This window comes from Catharus ustulatus, chromosome 6 (assembly GCF_009819885.2).
Source record: "Catharus ustulatus isolate bCatUst1 chromosome 6, bCatUst1.pri.v2, whole genome shotgun sequence".
NCBI lineage: Eukaryota > Metazoa > Chordata > Aves > Passeriformes > Turdidae > Catharus > Catharus ustulatus.
In genome coordinates, this window is record NC_046226.1 from 55,628,502 (window position 1) to 55,649,056 (window position 20,555).

The 20,555-nt window shown below is 43.2% G+C and overlaps 1 protein-coding gene across 1 annotated transcript in view; it reads left to right on the plus strand.

Annotated features, from left to right (window-relative positions):
- The first annotated feature begins 4,767 nt into the window (after nucleotides 1-4,767).
- Nucleotides 4,768-20,555, plus strand: part of LOC116997458 (SH3 and multiple ankyrin repeat domains protein 2-like) — a 267,147-nt gene continuing 251,359 nt past the window's right edge. Inside the window, 2 exon segments of the mRNA XM_033062189.1 lie at nucleotides 4,768-4,853; nucleotides 11,719-11,838. The gene's annotated coding sequence lies outside the window, so the exon portion shown is untranslated.

Here is a 20,555-nt window from a genome sequence, read left to right on the forward strand (position 1 = left end):
GTCCTGCTTTATTCCTGAACTCACCTTTTTTCTTAAACTCATCTTGAATCTTTCAGATTCAAAACGGATCTGTCTATTCCAGCACCTTTGAATCTCAGATATCTGCAGTTGACTTTGGTGTAAGGGTGAGGTAATTGTGGGTGCCAGCATAATTACCCTTGCATGTCTGTTATGTTAATTCCTAAGACAGGCCTGCTAATGTGTGGAAACAGCAATAACCTCCAGTATGTTTCACTCTTTCCCTCAGCTCCCTGCAGTCTAAGCCTGTAATTTATATTTTGTGTAAGATGCTTCATTTTAGCATACCTCCTGTGAGAGTTAAATGCTAAATTCCCTTGAGAAGAATATTTTAAAAAATTATACCTATTTTTATAGGCAGAAAAACTCTATGCATTTGAACAAGATAAGTAACCCTTGTTTTCTATTGTATTTGTGACTGACACAGACCTCTGATGAATCTTCTTTGGTCATCTGCACTCACTCAGCTTTGTCCTTGGCCAAAAGTGTGATAAATGAGCTGTTTCTCTGATTATTTCTGTCTTCCAGTTTCATCACTGCTATCTTCCGGTTTCATTACTACCCAGATACAGTAAAGAACAGAAGTAAGTTGGGGAACATTCAGCAAAAGCCAGAGGTACCATATTTAAATTCCATTTTCCTCTGCTTTGTTCTGTTTTATTGTTCTCATTGATTTCAATTAGTTCAGACAGGAAATCCCATTGATTAGAGGCTTTCAGGGGACGTGGGCTCCGAGTGAAGCAGAGGCACAGGAGCATAACGTCTGCTGCACACAACAATAAAAGGAGGAGATTATTTAAAAACTGCATTTATAACTGGAGGAGGCTGTGCTGATGTGGAGGGATGGTTGGGAAGGCTGGGGTGCAGCTCTGGCCCGGGCTCAGGAGGGAGCTCCAGGGAAGAGGAGGGGGAGGAATAGGAGGAGGGAGGCCCAGCTCTGGATTAAACCACACTCCTCCTCCAGGGCTTGAGATTAAGAAAGATGCCTTTGATACTTATGTGTGAAATTCCCAAGTTGCTTTACACGTGTCAAAGCCAATCCTATACCTGTGGCTTGTTGTCCCAGGAAAAGGAGTGGCAGTGGAGCAGCCAAAGCGCACTGTGGGCACTGGAGAGGCACCAGTGGTCTGGGGAGTTATGGTGATGTCCAAAAATAAATAAACCATTGTGTCACTGTGTCATCATGCTTATCACCTGAGGAGGAAATGAATTAACCATGGAAATCAGAAGAGCCAAATCACAAAACCATCAGAAGAAAAAGGAAAGGCACCCAAACTTTCAGTACAGGAAATTGAGATGATTCGTTGTTTAATTTTTGCTGCATTATAGTAACAGTTTTTGCTTTTATACTCATTTGCAGAAGAATTATTTTCTTCAATGTGAATGAGGTAAGGAGGGAACGTTAGGGTAGCCTCTCTTTTTCAAGTAGCAAGAAACTTGCAACAGATGACTCCATGGTATTTTATCAGTAATGGAAAAGGAATGGATTTCTTTCCTTGTCAGTCGTTAATTTAAAAAAGTACTTTATCTTGGAGAGCAAGGAACCTAGTAAAAATTGACACAAGGTTTTTTGTATTTAAATGCCTTATTATCTTAAAGGGCACAATAATCTTACATCAGGAGACATTCATGTGTTTAACACCTCTTCCAGATCTGTGTCTAACTGGTGCTTTTAATGACTTCTATTATTCTTGAAGAACATAAAGAACTGCTGGAGGAATCTATTCACACACACAGGGAAAAAAATGTCTGCATTAATTTAACTTTATATTGGTTTAAGCTTAATAAACTGGCTTATTAAGGCCAACAGATAAACCATGTCTGAATAGAAGGGGGAAAATAATTACTGATGAAGCATGGAAGCAAAGTACAATAATGGGATAAAGATATCAAAACTCCTAAAAAGAGTTTAGGAAGTCAGAGTATTGAACAGAGCATAAAAAAGGATTGGGATTCAGTGGTGAAGGTCATATGGGCCTTAAGAGTGAGAGAGTCGAGACCTTGTCTTGTAAGCAAAAGCATTCTTCAAAATTATTTGAAAGATTTAATTTGGCCATGAGAGTACTTTTAATGGGGTTCAGAGAAAGTGCAAAAAATGCTCGGTAAAATTCCCAGCTAATTTATACAACTAGATCTTGTGTAAGATTTCATAAATTTGGGAACTTAGGAAATGCCAAGGAATATGTCGGTGGTATTTTCTTTTTAACAAAATATTAAACATTTTATCTCTTGTACAAGAAATCTGGAGTCAGGTACATTATTGCTTTAGTCCTACCTCAATTTCTTGTCATTCAGCTGATACCGGGTCTGTTTGACAGTTTTAAAAAGTCTCGTAATAAGCCTAATGCTGGACTTGCATTTGAAATGACCAGAATGTACTGAAACCAGGTCATTAATCTGTAATAATGAGAGGTTAAAAAGTCCTTGAGACTTCTTTGCTATGAATAAAAACCATGGGTTTCATCCCATCTACCCCTCTCAGCCTACAAAGTGTTCATTCTCCAGGCTGGCATAATTAATAATCAACTGTACCCACGGAAGGAAGTTCCCTGGAGCTGCACGGTTGTGTAATTCCTATGAAATATGGAGATTTGCTCTTGCTCCACCTCCTTTTTCTAAAGGATGAAATGTCACAGACTAAATTTCCTAATGTCCAAACTTTTTTACAGACAACTGGTTGTAGTTGGGGGTGGCTGCTTTGCCCTGGTTTTCTTGGCTCAGGCAACTCCTGAGGATCACCATAATGTTTTTTAAAAGGACTAAACCTAAATATCTGGAAGCTGAAATTTTATTTAATAATAGATAAAGTTTTGGCAGGACTTAACAAGGAAAAGTTTTAGACATAACAGTCAATATGTAGGGGATGTAAATTTGTGCTTCCAGCAGTATTTAGAATGTACTTGAAGGATGCTGAGTTTCTCTTGCATCTCAGGCATGGCAAAGATATGTGCTGTTTAGTTTGGTCATACTTTGAGGCTATTAACGTGGAATTTGATCAATTAGATGCCAATAAAAATATTTTTTGTTTCCACTTTTCCTACACTGGTCATTGGCTGCAATATTGAGTTATGAATTAAAGCATAAAAATTAATGAAAAACTCTTGTTTTATATGGGGTTTTTTTTCCCCCTCTTTTGCTGCTGTTCACTGTTTGCAAGTTTTTAATTGTAAAAGATGTTGTAGATGAAATTCTTCTCCTTAGCAGTGCTGTCCTATTTTCCCTGTGATATCCCCGGGGGATTTAACGTGAGTTTAAGTAAGTCCATTTTTTCTCAACTGACAGAGCAAATGTTCAGATGCTTTAAAATTTAAAGAGCAAAATGTAGGCATGGGTAAATTAGCTCAGAAGAGAGAGGAAATTCCCATGCAAACCAAATAGTCTTATTTTGGTTTGTTTGCTTGCTTAATTCTCCTTGGTCTTTTTTGCTTTTAATTTCCCATAAGGATGTTGTATTTTGAGAGCTTGGTATTCCCAATGTCCGGCATCTTAAAATCTCCATGTTTCACCATGGACTTGCAAGCAGAAGGGAGAATGACATACGAACTTGCCAGTGAATGCACCTATATGTACAGTCCTCTTGCATGAAAATTATTTTCATGGCTGAATGTTCATTAATATTCTTGAGGTAACATAGTTGCTCTGTATATATTAAAGAATATTCCTCTTTTCAAGGACATTTTGTATTTGAAAAAGAGCTACCATAGTAGAAAAGTTTGGTAGCTGTACAAAGCAGTTCAGGAAGTCCAAAAGTGAGTTACTGAAGATATTTATGTGCATTTTCTGGTCTATGCAGTTTGAGGCTTATATGGAAAAAAAATGTAGCGAGGATCATTGTGCTTATGGGTTGACAGCTTCAAGTAGCCTAAAATCCATATGCTTGTGTAGAGTAACTTGAGATTTGCTCTAAATGGCATTATTGATTCAAATTCGAGTCCTTTGAGGACAGAAAGAGTCCAAGACGTTTTGAGGGTGGCATTTTGCCGTGGTCCTAACTTTGTTGCATCCACCAAGGACTCGGACCGTGGTTCTCACGTCTCCCAGTCCTCCCAGCGCCTGGGCAGAGATCGTGGCTCGGAATGGGTGTGTGAGATCCTGCCCGTGCCGTGACAGCCTGCGGTGCTTTGGGCTGCCCAGCCGAGCAGGTGGAAGCAGGTGCGGGTCTGGGAAGATGTGGGGAACCGGCGGTAGCAGCAGCAGCAGCGGCGGCGCAGTCGGAGCGCTCAGGACCAGCGCATCCCTGCCCTCGTCTCCAGCCGGGACTGCCCCCGGCTCCACATCCGTGCTCCCCGCACGCTTGTGTTGAGCCTGGCGCTTCCATTCCTTGGGAAACCGGCGTGTCGGGAGAAGTTTCTCACGGAGCCGCTCATCCCCAGCAGCCGCCGCCGCAGCAGCGGAGCCTCTGGGCAGGCGTCCCGTGCCGGGATGCGCGGGATGCTCCCGCCCAGCTGAGCGAGCTTGGGCCGGTCCCGGGGCAGCAAAACCAAGCCCCAAGAAATGGAGTGTGCGGGCAGAGGCGCCGGCTGAGGGCCGGGCTCGGACGCCGCTCGCCGCCCCGCGCAGGTACCCCCGGCCCGCGGCGCGGAGGGCACGGCCGGGGCGGGGACGCGGCCCTGGGCGGGAGCGGCCGCTGAGCGCGGCGGGCGCAGGGGGCGGCCCGGGCGGCGAGGCGGGCGCTGCCAGGGCGAGCCGGGGGGCGGCTCCCCGGACCGGCCCCCCGGGAAACGCGGCCCCGGCGAGCCCGGGCGAGCCGGAGGAGGCGGCGGCGGCGGCAGCCGGTGCCGGGGCCATCGCGGCGCTGCCCCGTCCGAGGGACCAGCGCTGTGCCCTCCTTGCAGGTGAACCGGGGCGTGAGGGGAGGGGCGGCGGCCGCGGGACCCCCAAAGGGCTCCCCTGAGCTCGGCGGCGGAGTTTTGGAGGCGCAGCCCCAACCCGCAGCTGAGGCAGGAGGTTCGGCTGCTCCTTCCAGGCAAACGGCACCTCCTGCCCCGGCTGCCGGGTGGGGATGGGGATGGGGATGTGGAGATGGGGATGGAGATGGGGTTGGGGACAGGGCGGTAAGGGGATGGGGAGGTGGAGATGAGGGGATGGGAAGGGGGCAGTGAGGGGATGGGGCAGGGAGGGGATGGGCAGGTGAAGATGAGGGCATGGGGCAGTGAGGGGATGGGGCATTGAGGGGATGGGCAGGGGCAGGGAAGGGATGGGCAGTGAAGATGAGGGCATGGGCAGGGGCAGCGAGGCGAGCAGGGCGCGGTGAGGCCGGACGGGCCGGTGCAGGTGGACCCGGCGCTCACGGTGCGGGAAGGCTGAGCGGGCACAAGGGTGTCCTGATTTCTTCGCCCTGAAGGGAGAGGGCAGGAAATAAGCGAGGATGTGAGGGAGGATAAATCCTCGCTCAAATGCAGGGCGACCTCCCCTCATGCTGTTTGTAGGCACGGTGAGGTAGGAGAGGGGAAGATCAGTGTGGATAGTGGGAAAGTGCTTCCTAAGGGTTCCCGCAGTAGTAAAAGTGGTGTGAAATTGAATCACACCTTGCTCTTTAACACAGGAGAAGTCACACAACCTCCCTGCAAGTGGCTGAATGCACCGGTGAATGGATTCTTCTGAAAGTTTTTACATCCTTGCCTTTTTTCCATCTTCTCTTCCTCCTGTGGCCTTGGCTCTGTTTAAGTCCTCTCAGAAAAACCTGCCTTGTTGAAGGGACTCTCTGTCAGGGGAGGGGAAAAAAAAGTCTTTGAAAACAAACACTATCTTTGTTTAAAGCTATTTGTGGATCAAGGTTGTGACTTAACTGTGAAAGAGAATGACTCTCCCTTGCTTACCTTAAAAACACAGTAACACAATAAAACAAGCCAAGTCTGGGGAGGTAATTGGGCTGAAATGCAATTCAGCAGTGAGACCTTAATGCAGTTTTTACAGTACCTCAACTCCCTGATGAATAAACAGGTAATTAGTGGTGGGGCTTTTCTTTTTGTGTGTTATTTGAAGAAATAGAGGTGGTAATTGATAGTATTTTTGATCTCTCCCACTTTCTTCCTGAGGCCTGTAGCTATGATCTTTAAAGTCCTATTCAATGGCAGACCATTCTATAATTCTATGATGCACCAGTTTAGATGCTAAGACAGAAAGAAAAGGGTGAAATATGGATCTACCCTTTCCAAGTTCCTGTGCTGCTTAAAAGTTGCAGCTACACTCAGTGAGCTGGAGTACCTGCTGTAAATGTTTGGATTTGTTGCTGGATGCCACCACTTGTTTCCAGTCCCAAATTTGATGGCCTGTATGATCTTACATCTATCAGGTATAAGCACTTATATGCATCAAGTATTTGCAATAATTTTGTGCAGGCAGGTACAGAATCTCCAAACTACACAGCAGCTTTGGTGTTTCTTGTCTAGCTACAGTGTGTTGGCATAGAAGGATTAAAGGTGCAAAAAGCAGCGGCTGAATTCAGGTAGAGAGGCTTGAACACTGGCCAAAAGAAGTGTTACTCCTGCACACCTTTTCTAGGTGTCCTGCTGTAAACTAGAATTAAGAGCTCAAGAAAATACATCTGAGGAGGGGGTCCTGCTTTACAAAGTTTCTGTTGGAGGAAGGCTGGGAATTGTGGTGCTCCTTCCCCAGCCTGGCCAGGAGCGCTCCAAAGAAAGTGAATTATGCACGAGACTCCACTGGCTCGATCAAATTTCTGTCTTCAGTTTCATTTTCAGGCTTGAGTTTCAGGGCTCCTGAGGTCGGCCTGTCCTGCTGGGGGCTGGAGGAGTGTTCTCAATGTAAGAGAACTCTGAGTTTCCAGAGAAGCCCCTCAGAGCTCCAGTGTGACGTAGGTCTTCCCATCAAACTAGTTTTCCATTAATTAAGAAAGTAGGCACCCTAGATAGCGTGAACTCCTTGGTGAGGATAATGGAGAAAAGTTATTTATCTTCAGCCTTTTAATCCTTTCCTTTTTGTGACCTTTGCTTATTCCATCTGTGTTAGTTATTCACATCCCCGGCAGACCTGAAACAGCTTTGCTGAGACCTACATGAAGATCACTGCTCTATTTTCCAACTTCTCAATCTTGTCCTAATCAAAAATGTAAATACATGCATAATGATTTGCATGTCATTAACTTCCAAAAAACACTCTCATGCTAAAATCAATGTTTTTTGAAACCCAATTTTCCTGCCTGCCTGAAAAGTTACACCTGGAATTTACCAACCATGAATTCTGAGAATATAAACTGCTTTCAGAACTGCTGTTTGCTTTCTGCTTTATTTTTTGTTTCCCATTCCATCCAGGGAAGAACAATAAATTAAAAAACATAGTGATTTTTCCAATTAGTTTCTTTCTTCAGTCTTCATACTTCAACAGAAAGCTTCAAAATTAAAAATGAACAAACTTGGTGTGGTGTATGCTCACTGTACACTCATTTTGCCACCATTGTGATCACTTGTGAACAGAGCATCTAACACATTCCAGAAATTCCAGGGGAGTGTGGATAGGAGCTTGCAGATTTCGAGGAATACAGGGAAACCGGGAGAAAATAATGTCCTTTTGAGCTAGGCTGGCAGTGTAGCTGCCCCTGGACTTCGGTATCCCTGGCACAGAGCTCTGTAGCTGCCCCTGGATTTCGGTATCCCTGGCACAGAGCTTTGTGTGTGAGCTCAAGGATCCGGCTGGAAGCGTCTGTGTGGAGCAATCAGCAGCCCGGGATACGGCACGGGCGCTTTGCCAGCAGTTTACAGGAGTGTGTTTTTGCCTGATGCTGGGAATGAGAATTCCCAGGCTCTGGCGCGGCGGCGGAGGTGACTGTCACTGTCACTGCCATCTCAGGGAGGCTGAGTGTGCGTGTTTGACGGAGCAGTCGCTGCGCGTTTAAGGATGAGCAGATGAGGTCGAATTCCCGTTAAAAACCCAGTGCCTGGAATGTGCCTTTGCTATGCATGGCTTGCCCAGAACTCAGGGTTTGTTTTAATAGGCTGCCTTCAAGTCAGTGAGTCCGGGAACCAGCACAGGGTTACCCTGGATCACATGCCAGAGTGTGTAAGGGGCTCTCCCTGTCTGGAAAAGCTTTGGACACAGGATTAACAGCAGTGTTGCAAACCCCGAGTAATGCTGGATTTGTTACGCTGTGGTTGCAAACACAAAAACCCTTGGGAGCAAACAGAAAGTGCCACTGCTATTCAGTGTAGCAGCTTTAACATATCCTTTCTTTCAGGAAGGAGGGGAAAACAGTGTGCAGCAGTTCTGTTGATACAAGTAAAAGATCTAAATAGCAAGATAAAACGCATGGCAAACTGTGGATCAGCTTGAATTTCCAGTGATATTTGAAAAAGCATTTTGGTTTCTATGCTAGGACACAAGCAGCTCTCTGATGCCTGAGATGTATTTCACACTCAACACTGCTTCTAATGAATTTTTGTGTTAAAAGTCAAAGGTATATGATCTCCCACTTAGAAAAAACCCCAAACAAACAATTTTTTTAGAAGCTAGTTAGGACACTTGTGGGAGGAGGGATTATAAGAGAATAGAGATAGTGCTGAAGGCAATCTCACCCCTGATAGATTGCAGCTGTACTAATTACCAAAGAGTGGGAACAGCCGTGCGTCTTAATAGGTCACAGTGAGGATGGGTGTTATAAAAGAGTGGGTTAGCCAGCTGAGGGTTGGAGTGTGCTGGTCCTGCTGTGGGTGGGGTGGGTTAGGTGGCCCTGCAAGGGGCTGAAAAGGTCAGGCAGTCGTGCTAGGGATGGGAAGGTGTTAGCCAGGACTGCAGATGCAAGAGACAAAGCATCACTGCTGTGTGAAGCTGCCTGTGGGAAGTTCACAGAGAGAAAGGTATGAAAGCTTTTAAGGTAATAAGGTGCTGGTGCTTGTGCTAGTTGTGAGTGTTCTCACTGTGGTGAGAAGAAGCAGGAGAGGGCAGCGTGCCCGTGTTCACTCCTGCGCGTGGATTCTCCTGCTGTAGCATGTGAGGAATGTGCATTGTGCTCAGGACACTGGGAGCACCCAGGAGAATCTGTAGCTGTGCGTGGTTGAGCAATGGGGCACTGAGCTGTGCAGTCAGCGTTGTGCCAGCACCACCTCACAGGCACCAGAGACTGTCACTGCCTCCACAGTAAATTGGCCAGCGGCTCTGCTCCATCTCCAGGGCCAAAAGGCACAGCTCCCTTCCACGTGCTGAGCTCCCTCCTCTCCAAAACAGCGTGACTGACTAGGCTGGCTGTGTCTAGAGAAAGAGTGGGACTGACCAGGCTGGCTCCTTCCAAAACGGAGTGGGAGTGACCAGACTTGCTGTCAGAAATGGAGCCTTTACATTCCTATATTTGGATTCTAAATATTGCTGATCTGTGTTTTGGTAGCACCATTGCATTTCACCTCAGGTACCAGCTCATCACTGCAATTTCTGACTCACAGTGCATGAATGCTTTTGTTTAATTAAACTTTACTGACAAAATATCAGCAGTGATAACAGGAGAAAATTGTAATGAGAGTGCAGTTGGAAATACACTTCTGGGACTAACATCCTGTCAATTACAAACAGCTAATGCTTACTCTCAGTAAGTTTTGAAAGTGAACCTCAGAAAACCAGTTCGTCAAATTCTGAAGCTGTGAAACCAGCACTTAAGCTTTGAATTTAAAGTTCAATCACCAGAGTGTAACAGAGAATACATTCAATAGTCTTTAATCTGGTGTTTTATCAAGATACTCCTCCTTTAATTTGCATTATTGGTTCAATATAAATATTTCAGATCATCCAGCCATTCCACTGTAATGAATTTTATCTGGGGTTGTGAGAAGAGACTGTCCAACTCTTGAATAATTTGAATTCTGCAGATGATACTTTCACATCCAGGAGATCTGTTCCTGGATAATTTCTCATAGCTGGTGGTAGCAGCTGGAAAGAAGCCCAACTGGAGTACTGAGGGAAAAATGTAGATGAGGAAAAGGGAGAAAGAGGCAGATATTAAAGAAAAGGAGAAGTAGAGATGGAGAGAAATGACCAAGAGTTATTCATAAACAGGGAGAAAGTGTTTGCAGTGGAAGAGGCAAGAAAGTGTTAGAAAAATGTCCTTAAAATGCCACATATTTAAATCCTGCTGGTAGAGAAATCTCTGTTTCTAGTGGAAAACTGATGTCTGTGTTTCCCAACCACGTAACAAATATAAAATGCTCTCCCAACTTTCATACAACCTTTTGGCTTCCTGCATTTCTGATTGAACTGGTACTCTCTTTCTATATTAAGCTGTAAAAGTCACAGTTAGTCAATTTTGCTCCTGAAAATCTATGATGTTGCCCTAGGTGTAAAAGATTCTCCCCCTCTTAGGGAATATTTTAAGAGTCTTTTCTCAGTATTTTTTTTGCTAAGAAAGCTGGACCTATGTCTTGGTAGCCTGAGGTGTCACTGTGTTTATACACTACGTCCAACCTAATTTTTAACCAAAATCTTCAACTGAACAAGGCATGCAATTAAATAATTTGAAACAAGACTCTTCTGGGTACAAGGAGAAGCTTTAGTGATGAGAAAAGCCTGAGTACAGATCCCATGAAACCAATATTAAATGAGGGCTGATGGCAGAAACTGTGATGTGCAGTGGCCTGGTAGTGAATTATGTTGATGTTCCTCATATATATTGAAAGCAGCTTTTCCAGGGAAAGAGAGTGATGTGAATAGGGTGTGTCACTGGGAACCATGCTGAGTTTTGGTCAAGTCACATTTTGATTAAAATTGATGTGTACCAACACTTTTCTATCTCCCTCCTGTTTACAAATGTTTTACTATCACACATGGAGATGTTTTTTAGTTGATCAAAATCCAGTGCACTGAGTTCCTCCACCACAGAACATTCCCACCTCTTTCCCACTGCCACACTGCAGATGGGGAAGAATGGGGACACCTGCCCCTACTCTGGATCTGATTGAAAATGAAGTGTGTTAAAACCTGTGCCACTTGCCAGTCTCTGGATTAATCCAGGGCACAACCTTACAGCTTAGATCTTTCCATAAAAAGTAAATTTTAACCCAGCAGGTGAGTGGCCTGTGGAAATCTTCCAGCAGGTCTTTCAGACCAGCTGCTTTCCTCTCAAGAGTCCTCCAGAGCGTGGCATTGCTGGAGCAAGCTCAGCAGTTTGGCCCCTTGATTTAGCCTGGCATGTGTTGATGTCTGTGGCCATTGCTCCTGACAGCAGATTCTGAAGTGCACTCTAAAGGACCCTGGCTGTGTGAAAACATCCTGGCTTCTGAGATGATCTCTATCCAATGAGGCAACATTCTTGTAGGACAGGACTGAGTGTAGCACGTTGCTCTGAGTTTTGTTTCTGTGCATTGCTTTAATGATGCTGCCATCAGTGCAGTGGACTGGACAATTTCTGTCTTCTCCAGGAAATACTGAGATAGGGTTTTCTGAAGCGTGCTACAGCCTGAAATACATAAGCCAGATGATACCCCCCCTTCCTACTGCTGCTGCTCACCTACCCTCTTTGGGGCAGACCTGGCAAAGATGAAAAGTTTCAACTGGAATGGCATTTTTTGGTAGACAGGCTTGTCTCCCTGTCTGCTGCAGGTTATAAGGATGTAATTCCTATTGGGACAAGCAGGATGTGCCAGCTGTGTGTTCCTGAGGGAAAGAATGGAGCTGTTCTTGCCATCAGCATCTCTCTGAAATGGGCCTGGAAGCTACAGCAGTTCACAGAAATATAATGCTTTCCTTGCTTTTTGCTTCTAGCTCTGTTCCATCCCCTTGGATCCATTCTCTCCCCAGTGGAAGGCAGCATCCCACCAGAACAGAGGAGCAGACCTGTCCTCCTGGAACGCCTTTGGAACGGCTCTGCTTGGGGGTACAGAGGTGAGGTCACAGGGGGGAAAAGCCATTTCAGGGTCAGCATTGCATTATCCCTCCTGGCCTTTCACCCCACAGGACTTGTCTCACAAGTGGATGCTGGTTTTTCCCTGTTTTCTGCAAAATTAAATGAGCTCACCATTTTTCATGTGTTATAGAGGGCAAACGTGCACCACTTTACCATCAGCATAGTGTTACCTGGTAGTAAAGATCACCCTAAATGAATATTTGAAAATGTTAATCGTGGAGCAGCTTAACTTCTGGCAAATGCTCCTTTTTTCCTCTGACCTTTGCACTTGTACAGTCAGGTCTGAAAGTGTGTCACTGTGAATGCCACTTTGCCTGTCAGTCAACTGAACGTGCTTTAGCCAAGTGAAATTTTTACACTTGAGACAGGGATAATATTTGAGGATCCAAAGTGTTTATTTTCCCTTCTTGGAGGTCCTTAGCTGCTGTCAGCAGCTCTGCTGAAGTTGGTTATTTGTGCCAATACTCAGATTTCAAAACTGCAAGTGTTAATGCAGAGAGCTGCCCTTAAATGCCACATGGAAGAAAATGTGTCAAGGTCCCTAAAAGACTTATAGCACACAAGCACAGTCCAAAGCAGTGTTTTGCTTTTTTTCTTCTTTTTTCTGTTCCCTCCCTATGATATCCCAATACCACTGTATTCCCTGTTTTCCTCCTGAGGAGAGTGGTATTTGCCACACAGCTGTGTGATGTCAGTGCAGTGCCTGATATCCCATGGAGCTGGATCATGGGGCTCTGTTTCTCTGTTTTCCAGGGGATTATACTTTTAATCCCAAATGTCTGTATAGCACAGCGCTGGTGACTGGTGGCTTTTGCATTTCCCTTTCCATAGAGGATGTGAACTTCATTTTTAATGAGTTCCAAAAATAAACACCTTCTTATGTTTCAAAGCACAAAAGAGAAAAAGGAGCCTTTTTCAAAGTTCAACTGAAAACTTAAACATTTCCTTGAAATCTTCTCTCCTGTGGTAATCCACCTGTTTGATATGACTTTCTCTTTTGTCAACAAAGCTGGGCTAAAACTTTTGAAATTTTCTCTGAAACTTTCCTCTCATGAGACTTCAGATTGACAAAGTATTAAATTTCATGAAATTTAACTCATCAAATTATGTATTACTCTCTTTTTTTGCAAAGCTTCCTTACTTGCCAAACCAGGTGGGACAAAATACAGTGCCAATTATGCTGAATGCAGCAGTTTGGCTCTCAGTAATATCTTTTTAGGAGAAAATGCATATTGAATTTTTTTGGTTTGCTCATGCTTGTGACTTTTATTCAGAGTGGCAGGCTATTGTGAAGTACAAAATGACATGTGCAGTAGTATATGCATTTAATTGATATTTATTGACACTAAGAATCTATAATTTTTAACCTAAACTGAAAATAATATCCTACTGAGATCTTCAGATACCAACATTTCCTTACTGGTCAGCTGGAAGTGTGAAATGGTCCTATGAAGTGTAATCTAAATAAAAGCTTTTCATAATTTATACTCCTTATCAGTGTAATCATTAACCTACAATATCGTTGCAAATGCTGTTTTTGTTTGTTTCCTTTCTAGCCCTCTTAGCACTTGGATTCAGCTGAATTGTTTATGAAATTGCTGTTCAGTATTTCAGCTCCTTTCCTGTCTGTCAACTTCTGCTTTGCAAATTACTTTGTCTCTTTTTAAAATTAAAAACCTGTTTGACACCTACATGGTAGTTTTAGCTTTTCAGTTTTAAATCTGTATTTTTAAATTTATTTTCTTTTTTTTTGTAAACAGTTTATTCTATTGTAATCTCTCAGTAAGTAACTATTTATGATAAACATTATTATGGCAAAAAAAAATCTTTAAGTTAGGCTTTAGTTTGTTATACCCATAGCATTGACATGCACTTTGTCCCAAGGAAAAAATCCCAACCCACTTTAACTGCTGTTTATAAAGTGCAGTCAATATGAGTGAAAATTGTTCTTTTTAAAATTTTTTTTAAAGTCTGTATTGGATGAGTACCTGATGCTCAAGGAAAGACTTTCCCAATAGGAAAAATATACTGCAGTATCATGAAGTTGGGGAGTTTCCTCCTCAGCCTTGCTCTTCTCTCTGTGGGGAAAAACCTCAGCAAAGTTGGCAACAAAAGCACTGCCAGCACAATGGGTGTTGGAAGGCTCTTAGGAATTGAGCTTTATGTGGGGAAAAGAGAAATGGATTTAAAAAAAAAAATTTCCTTTTTATGAAATGATGTCTTGATGGTTTTCAGAGCTTCTAAAAAGCCCAAAAATTAACCTCGGTGCATTATGGGGAAACTTGGCAAGCTCTTGATTGAAAATATTATATCTCGAGTGGGACTTCTACTGATAAGGTAGTATTCTTATCTGTTCAAAATATTGTTTGCAAATGGGACAGTGGATAATGAGCAGGAATATCCAATTTGCTAATTGTGCTGCTAATAGGTTATTAACAGCTGATCCTGTTTGCAGTAAGTGGTGATGCTTGTGTCAGGTTGCTTCCTATTGTGTTTAGCAGTATTAATGAGGCACAGGAGGTGCTCATGCAATTTGTCCTCTGAAGGATCCTCCAGTTTGTCTGGGGTTGGTAATGCCATCGTGTTCATGATGCCAATAGGAAGAATATAAGGATATGGCTGGTAGGAGCTCTGAGGTGGTTTGGAGATGCAGCCACTCGCACCACACTGCTGTTCAGACAGGAAAAGAGCAGGGCCAGGGAATAATCAGCTCCATTTCCAGTGCTGTGTGTTTGGAATTGGTTTTGCCCCATTCACTTCATGTGTTAGCACTTTGTGTTAATCAACTTCCTACTCAAATTGCCTTTTCCTTGCCCAGTCATCTCTCTCCTGCTGCTCCCTGTTGCTAGCTTCTCTCCTCCCTTCAGATTTCTCTCAAACTTTGTTGAAAGTTAAGCTGGAAATACTCAGAGATTGATGTAAGTTTTGCTATTTGCTGCAGCTCCATAGACAACTCCCGGTTCCTTCCCTGTCGGAAATAAGAGCTAGAGCTGTTCTTTGGAGGAAGAGGGATTTGTGGGAATCCCCCAGGATGGTCGGGCTGCTCAGATCTTACTCTGGATTATTGTCAGTAATGGCTTTTGAAGCTATTCTGTGCTCCCTGCTGCTCTTTCTTTCACATAACCAGGAAAACATTCTCTGTCACCTGGAGATTAAATAATTGCTTAATGGGAGCCTTATACATCTTTCAGCAAATGAGTGTTTTTGTATTTTGCACACACAAATGTGCTCTTTGAAGTTTCAGGGATTTACTCTCTTTTTTTTTTCTTTGTGGTGCACCTCGTAATTGTGTCTCAGGTCAGGGTGCCATGGTGCACATTAGTTTTGCTTTGTTCCTGACAGACATGCACACCTTGTCTTTTCAGAGTGAGGAAGGGAAGGGCTGTTTCTCTCTGAGGTTGCATTTGAATAAAAACACTGTTTCTCAAGGTGATGATCACACAGAGGCTGCAGCTACTCCGTGTATATTGAATATTTGAACTCACTTAGGAGGCTACACAGCCATATATTGTTTAGGGGTATAGTAACATTTATGTTTTCAGCATGGAAGGTGAGTTCTCCATACAACAGTCTCCATGTTTGCATAAATGCTTTGTAATAGCTGAGTGACTTTTTATAGGTGTGTATGACTTCTTCAATACCTTAATTTTGGGGCATACATTTTCTTAGTATTTTATTAGTATTTTTGTAGTATTTATGAGGTTAAACAAACAACGTTGTGGATAACAAAACTAAGTCACAAGGGCAAGAGTGACTAACCTGTACCAGGGAAGGGAACAAACTGAACAGAAGAAACACATGACTAAGGACAGACTAACCCATATTTAAAAGTGAGGGAAAAATGTGTGTGCTTTAATGGTGTTTACACTTTGTGTACTCTAGGCAGTGCCAAGTTTGTGCAAATGGAAGACCTTAAATTACATTGATACAATGAGTGGAGAGATGCAGTGCTCAATAAACACCCTGTGGAAAGAATAGGTGTTGTTCTGTGCAGTAGATCCTTACTGGAAAATCCAAACAAATTAACTGATGCCTGAGAAAACTCCGCTGCTGTATGAGCAAGGAGTATGTACCTGTGGCTCAGATATTAGTGTCTATGGCTCTGTTGATATTAGTGAATCAACTTGCACTCTGTGGTGATTCAGAGAAGGGACAGTGTTCTTCACTCCTCCTCAGAGCTCAAGGAAGCAGACCTTAAATTCAGCTCTTAATTCAGCACCCAGAGCCAGTACAACAAACAGCCTCAGTGCACAGGGAAGCCAGGGCAGGGCTGACACACTGGTACCAGTCTCATCTCACAGCACAGGTGTGAGATGGGGGATGTCACAGCAGCATGAGTGACAGTCTCAGGGAGATGATGTGCTCAGTGAGGGGCAGTCAGTGTGACACAGCTGTGTCTCATGGCTGCTCCACTGCATAAAGCTGGAGTGAAGTGTCCTTGATGGGAAAAGTCAGGAGCTGCCTTCTTGGGGGTTTCTTTTCCAGCTGTAATTCTGTAATAATGAGCATTTCAGTATGTTTTCAGCAAAAGTAAATAAGTGTTGCATAATTTGCTTGATTTGCATGAGTTTTATTGGTCCAGCTTGAGCTCTCCACTGAGATTTGGGTACATCTGTCAGTTTTATTCTCTTTTTCCCATCCCTTTTTCAGGGATGTATTTGCCTGGGAGTAGTGGCTTCCCTGGGGATGGTGGGTTGTTAAGGAGACTAAAAATTCATATCTGTTTTAAACTAAGATTGTTGTCTTAATGCATTGCTTACATGTGGCTGTCCAAAATGCTTATGAATTTCTAAATCATGAAGGCCTTTATATTCTTCCATTTTTGTGCCTCCAGTTTCCTTGAACCTTGCTTGTTGCCATCTCTACTCCTGAGGGAAAGAAGAGAATCCTATCTCAACTTGGACTGGATTAGGGGATCCATGTCTAGATCTTGTTGATCTGGGAGAAGCTGAACACCTCTATTTTGACAAGCAACCTACACAATTTTTAAAGTTGTGTGTGGTTTTCCTTTCTTTTTAAACTTGTTTTGCTTGTGATTTTCTCCATAGAGAACCCATGCACCATCAGTTTACTTCAGGCTGATGAATTTCTTGAGATCATACGACTGCAACTCTCAGCCTTTGTGGTTTATGTGCATAGTGGTTTCCTTGTTAGACCTTCACAAAATTTTAGATTATCACAGATGTTTTCTTTATCATTGAGATGACTGCCATAGTAGTTTTAGTAAGAACAATTTAATCTGCCAGGAGAGATTGATATATGTATTTGAGAATTATTCAAAATATTGTACTTTGAAGTGCAATATATTGCACTTTGGCATGCATTTCTTTCACTCAAATACTGCTAGTGATATAAATTATTTTTAAACCAAATACCCCCAAAAATAACAATCTTGTCCACTTTCACCAACCTGAATGTGTTTCCAAGAAACTGAACAGGGTGGAGCTGGGGTGACATGTGTGTCCCAGTGGAATTGCAGGCAAGACCTGGCAGCTGAATAATTCGTTTGTGAGCAGGTCACCAGGGCTGTCCTTGCACAGCTCGGTCACAACACTGGGCTCTCTCCCTTTCATTACTCCATCTTTCATCTCTCTCCACTTAGCATAGCTCAGCCAGCAAAGTTAATAGATTCCCATCTTTCACTAGAATTCCTGTCTTGAAAGGGATGATAAAGAAGCAGAGGCTGCAGCTGCCCTCAGTGATTTGTGATTTATTACTGAGGGGAGAGATCTCCCTCCTGTTGTCACAACAGTGACAAGTGTTGCCACAATGCAGCAGTGATTGTTTAGATGGGACATGTAAATAAAACAGAACCATCTGGACTGCTAAAAACGCAGCAAACACAGAATTCTGCTACTAGGAGTGAATTCAGGCTGTTTCTCCCTTTTAGATAATTAGAATTTGTGGGTTTCATTCACTTCTTGGAAATATTTTTTTCTTTTTGGTCAGTAACATTTACAACCCTTGGAAAATGCTGAAGTCTAAAAATCCACCAGCCCACCTTTTTTTGGTACATACAATCAACAGGCTTTCCTTTGAGCTATGACTCAGCATCTGGTTGCAGGATAGGTAGGAAATGGGTACAAGTTTTCCTGTGAATCTGAGTTTCAAAGTTCTCTACCTTCTCACAGAGCAAAAGACCAGAAAAATGTTCAGTGCAAAATTTAGGATTGAATTAATTGAGTTGGACAGAACTGTGCAGTTACGTGAAAAATTACATCAAGGTGAGCACCTTTTGGCTCTTTGGAGAGCTTTTATTATTTAGCAGTTATCAGGGATTTTTGCACTATTTGGGAAATGAAATAATTATAAGCCATCAACTGAGGGCACATTTTTCTTTCATCAGTGATTGCTGATAATTTGCATTAGTCCATACTACTTTAAATATATTGCCATTTTATGTTTAGATAAGCATAGAAAGGAGGGGTTTTTTTTAACCTACCATGATCAGGCAGCCAAAATGCAGGATCTGATGCTAGACCTATCTAGAATTATATTATTCATTATATGTTGTGGCATTAAGTACCTTCAAAGAAGCAATGTGTGGGAGATTCTTTGTCTTTAGTATATATGAAATTAGCAGGGCATATCTCTGTTGTTGGGATTTGGACAGGAATTACATTCTGGGATTTACTTTTTTGCTGCTAGCATGAACATGCTGCCATAAGCAGTGCATAATGTGAAGGCACAAAGCATCTGGCATTTCTGAAGATCATTCTTTGCTGCCACACAATATACAAGCATTTAGGCCATTATGTTTAGGCTGCTGAGGAAAAAAAGATTAGAGTGGTGGAGCACAGAAAAAACACCAAAGAGAGACACAAATATGTGAGTTCATTCCAGCAAGTGTTTGAGCAGCTGTAGGCTTCATATTTAGTTCTGAAAAAGGTCCATGTGGAATTCTATTCAGAATTTTAAATATGTGCAAAAATATGGTGTCTCCTGATGAAGAAAATAACTGTTTTCCCACTTTCTTGACTAGTTTTCCTGATTCTGTTTGCATTTCCACCTTGTGATCAGGCTTTGTTTGCTCTGGCTTTACATAATGGCAGGATTAGCTGAGAGTAGCATCCCAAAATCTCAGGTAGCTCTTTCCTCACTACACTCATTTTTCATCTCATTGCATCCTTCCTTACTGAGCTGGAGTCAAATCAGGTTTGGTTATTACCTCTCTCATGGGCAGGATTTGAATCCATCATGTGCTGGAGACACAAGCCTTACTCTTAGTGCTTCCCTCAATATTTGAGCTCTCAATTTAACTTGGGGAAAAGTGGAGACTTCAGTGTGTGTGTGTTTGGGGTCTGTTAGTGCTAAAGACGTCTGGGAGTCTCTGAGAATTGCTAAACTAATGGACTGCCTGCAGCCTGACAGTGCAAAGTGCCTTCAGCTCCCTATAAATTACATAAGTTTTCTGTTAAAGCAGAAGTCAGGACTTCCATGCAGCATAACTGACCTGCTTTAGCAGGTTTTTAACTAAAATGTGTCAGGTGTTCTGTAGTCAGATGAACTCTGCTGGTATTCACATTCGTAGACATCAGGTATAAATTGCCTTTGATTTCAGAGGTTGCTAGGAAAAAACATGAGCCTATGTACCACTAAAAGGGTCTTTGAGGCAGACCACATTTTTATGTATCTGACAACACAGAAAACGGGATTTTGTGACAGTGTTTGTGTTCAAAAAGTCAGGGCTAAATGAATGAAATGTCTCATTTGACGTTGTATTAACTTAGGGGTGCTCATCCTGTCACTGAATGCTCCCAAGTGCTTCATTTTTGAGTGTTTCATTGTGTCCCTCTTCTGTGCCATCCTCATAAATTTACAGGGATGGATGTTTCTCTGTGGCTGGGCAGGCATCTGTGCAGATAAGCTGGCTGGTCAGCTGGGAGCCAGCTCAGAAACAGAACCCGGGAATTCTCTGGCACTATGAGAGAGTGAAGAACTTGGGCAGAAATATTCCACTTGAGATTGCTGATAAGGTTGTATGATTTTTTGTTGACTTGTTTGTGTGAATTAGAAGAAATGCATACTTGTAGTTGAATTTATTTTTGGTTAGTAGCTTTTACTTTCCTAGGTTTCCTAGAGAAACACTCCCAAACAATGCTACCTTCCTGCTTGCAGAATTCCTTAAACTGTGAAGAAGGGAACGGGAAAATGTTGACATTTCCTTCCCTCTTGCTGAAATTCACACAATTCTTGGAAGATTTTCTCATTTTGCCAGGTCTGGGGAAGGTCTGCTGTGTGCCAGATCTTTTGGGAATGTTCCCTCTGCAGCACAGTGCTACAGCAAGGGCTTTCCTCTAGCAGTGGCAGCAGCTGGGCTTAGGAGGCAGCATCCCAGCAGATTTGCCCGGGGGGAAAAGAGCAGGAAGAAGGAGTTGAGGAGAGAGACCAATAAATACTGCATGGCTGCAGCTCTGCTGCTCCCTGAACCAAGTTACCACTGCTACAGTGCACTCTGCAAAAATGTCACATCCCTTCACTGCTCAGCACTGAGTCAAGTGGAAATCGCCAACTGCACCGATTGTCTGGGTTGGCTTGGAGTCACCCTGGCATTTTAGAGATGGATTTGATCAGGAAAATGGCTTGGGTGACTGTGCTATCAGCCTTTCCTCCCTTCCTTATCCATCTCCCTTCCACTTACCAATGGCTCTGGAATTTACTGCTCAACTTCAGCCACAATTTTTGAAGGATCAGC